Genomic DNA, 3683 nt, shown 5'->3' with positions numbered 1-3683 from the left:
GTCTACCCATTCCGTTGCACCCATTTGTAACCGGTCCCTCATCTTCTATAAATAACCCCAAAAGACTTGTCTCTCTCACAATTGTCGACATCAAAGCCATCAAATTTTCCTCTTCTCTCAAAAACCCTCGTTCTTGTGTCCTTGTTCTCAAAATTACCATGTCTTCCCAAAATCCAGAGTAAAGCCACCATTGTCACTCCCACTGTGTCTTCATCTCACAAAGCACAATAGCCCAAGTCTGAGTCTCCACCTTCACCCAGTGAAAACCCCATCTTCCACCAACAACCACCCACTGTCTCTTCACGACTCCATCGAGTTCTAGTTCTCACCATAGCAGGAAAAATCAAACACCCAAAAAAGTTTGTAGTGACAAGCTCTCCCACTGCTATGCCGTAAAAAATGACAGCCTCTGCTATGCCGGAAAAAATGGCAGAAGACGGAGAAGAGTGAACAAAGGTTTTCGGTCAGCAAGTTGGGGAAGTAACTATAGCCCAAGAGGATGTTGCTGCTATTGATGAAGCATCTGGTGTGTCTATCACTCCTTCTGCTCATACATTTGATCTTAATATTGTATCACCATCAGGTAATGCCTCTCTTGCCTCTATTGATTCTTCATTGTTGGATGTAAGTGAGAAAGGAAGCCATAGAGAACATGATGTTTATTTCTACTGAAGGGGGTTTGGTGGGGAATATGTGTCTGGTGATGCAAGTGCTGAGACTAGGGAGAACAAAAGGGTAATGAGGATGGAAGTGGGGAACTAGTGCCTCAAAGAGAATTGGTAACAGTTAGTACTACAGAGGAGCCAACAGAGGGACCTGCTCCATCTGCTCAAGAAGAGCACTCTACTCCTACTTGGTATGAAACTCCATGCTCCACTAAAAAGCCCCTCGATAGTACTAACCCTCTCCCTTCCCCTCTTCTAGATGCAATTCCTTTAAATTTTGTTATTTCTGAGATGAAGCCTTTATTTGAAGAGGAAGAAGATGAAAGTGAGGAGGATTATGATGATATGCTTTTGGCATAGTTTGTATCTGTTAGAAGTGGTAGGCCAGTCCCTAAAGAGGTCGTTCTTAAAAGACGACTACTAGGCAGTAGAAGAAAGAAGCCCTTGAGAGTGCTTTGAAAAGAAATAAGGAGAAAAAGAAAAGAGGAAGGTTGGTGAAATGGGGAAAATTAGTGAATGAGGAGGATCTTCCTCCAGTAAACATTGTGGATGTTGAGGATGAATGAGGAACCTACTTCCCTTGTTCGTAAATCCTCTAAGAAGTCTGTGCTTGTGAAGCCCAAGAGAGGGTCATCTGTGAAAGGTGTTGAGATTGATAAAGAGAAGAGTGTGACCAGAAGGAGTCTGGTGAGAAAAGTAAATCTGAGAAGACGGAGAAGAGTGTTAAGAAGTCACAAAAGAGAAAGGCAAGTTACAAAGAGGAACATGGTTCCTCCAAGAAAACCAAAGTAGAAGTGTCTAAAATTGATAGAAGAGAAAACCTGAAGAAGCAAAGGGGTTGTAGGGAACAGTGTCTGATGCTGATATTCTTGAAATGTCAAGCATGAGACAGCTGGTTGCAATCTGCAAGTTTCAGAAGTGGACTCATCTGTTTAACATTCAAAGTCCTAAAGTTTATGAAGAAGAGGTTCGCAGTTTCTACGTGGATCTGTTCATTGTGGAAGACGACAATATCTGCCTGAAGGTTCATGGAGTGGATTTTGTAATGGATGAAGCTGTATTGGAAAGTATCTTGGGTGTGCCCACTAAGGGGCTCTCGTCTGTTGAAGGGACTTGTTCCCCTGACTATAGAAAGATCATGCTAAAGCCTCAGGCTATTCAGAGATGGGAACGAGTGCACAAGAAGGCCTTGCTACCAGAATATTAGCTCATGTTTGAGATGGTGAACAAGGTCCTTCTCCCTCGTGCGAAATGATGCTACATTACTTTAATAGCGGACCTGTTCCTCATGGAAGCATTGGATGGATACACTACCATCAACCTGCGAGGAATCATGATTGAACATATGAAAAAGGTGGCAGACTTCAAGGATGGGAACCATGGTTTACCTTATGGGTTCTTTCTCAGTAGAGTGTTTGAATATTTCGAAGTTCATGTAGGAAGAGCAGCGGTGGGAACTTGAAAGCAAACATACTCAATGACTACCTTGGAGGTGTGCAAGTATATCGACAAGAAGGGCACAGTTGGCAGCAATTCTACGATCTCTCAACTAATCAATGCTCAGACTGCTACCAACGAGGAAATAAGGAGGCTGAAGACTAGGAATGCCATTATTGATGGATAACTCAGTCAAGCCAAAGAGGAACCTGGTTTTAGCAGTGAACAGGATACAGAGGTTGCCCGCTTGATGGCTGAAAGTGCAGACCTGAGGAAACAGGTTGAGAACCTGAAAGAGCAGCGGATAAACGAGTATCGGTCTGCAAATGCTCGAGTGGATATTCTTCTCAAAGACCTTGTCTCGTCATCCTGTCCTCCATCTTCCAGTGCCCCTTAAACAGTCCCTTTATCGATGTCCAGTTTATCCGTGCTTGTCTTAGTCCTAGTGTCTTTTTTTTGGATTGTTGCTTTTATGAATGTGGTACTTTAAGTTTGTTTATTGTGTGAATGTTTTGTAACAACGTTACTACTGCCTATTTTTTCTCCCCAAAGTAATCAATGAGCATCAGTCTTTTGCTATGCATGTTATACTCTTATGCTATATTTTTAGCTATATTGTATGCACACAAGTGGCATGAATTAACTTTGCTGGACTTGTTTTTGCATTTGCTTGTATAAAATATTTTTATGATTCCAAAAGGGGGAAGAAATTGAAGGGGAATTGTTTTCAGGGGGGATATAACTAATCTGCAAGGTGAATTGTATGGAAATATGGTTCTTAGTGGGGAGCTTCAATTCTAAGTTTGTCATCATCAAAAAGGGGGAAATTGATAAGTTATGTGCCTTTGTGTTTTGATGATTTAACAAATTTCATATGAGAACCAGATAGGGAACCTGTTACAAAGCCTCAAAGTGCTCAGAACAACAAGTCACATATCTAACACAAGTTCCAATCATATCAATCAAAGAAATAGTAGCGGGAACAGATGGTTATCAGTTCTTTCTGTATGGTTATCAGTTCTTTCTATAACAGTGCAATCAACTCCTTATAGTTTTTAAAGTTGCTACACTATTGCACTGCACATGTAACAGTGCAGCAGTCACTTTTTGGACCATGCCGTGTCCGGATACTTGCTTACATCATCCTATTGACATCACTTATTAATTATCAACATGAGGCAAATGAAAACACACACTTGCAAACCTTAAATCATTAAGTCTCTCTCAACTGTGTTGTCGCCTTCATTCTCTCCAAGGTTTGAAGAACAAAGTAGCAACATGACAAAGGACCAGATCCTAGCACTGAGTTCATCGTGTGTCCTTAGTATTGTTGTATCTTTGTTAGTGTTATTCACTTGTAATTCCTACTCAGCTTAGTTATAAGCAACTTTTAGGATATTTTTGTAAAACCATAAATCGTGTGTTTGTGTTTAGCTAGAGTTAGTCAAAGTGGTGTGCTTTGTAATAGAGTTATTACAAAGAGGCTTGCAATAGAGTTATTGCAAGTGAGGGACTAAGAGTTTAATTCCTAGGTTACAATAGGTTATAATCTAAAGTTGCTCGGTTAGTGAAGTTGAAATC

This window comes from Nicotiana attenuata, unplaced genomic scaffold (genome assembly GCF_001879085.1).
Source record: "Nicotiana attenuata strain UT unplaced genomic scaffold, NIATTr2, whole genome shotgun sequence".
Lineage (NCBI taxonomy): Eukaryota > Viridiplantae > Streptophyta > Magnoliopsida > Solanales > Solanaceae > Nicotiana > Nicotiana attenuata.
This window is presented reverse-complemented; position numbering follows the sequence as displayed.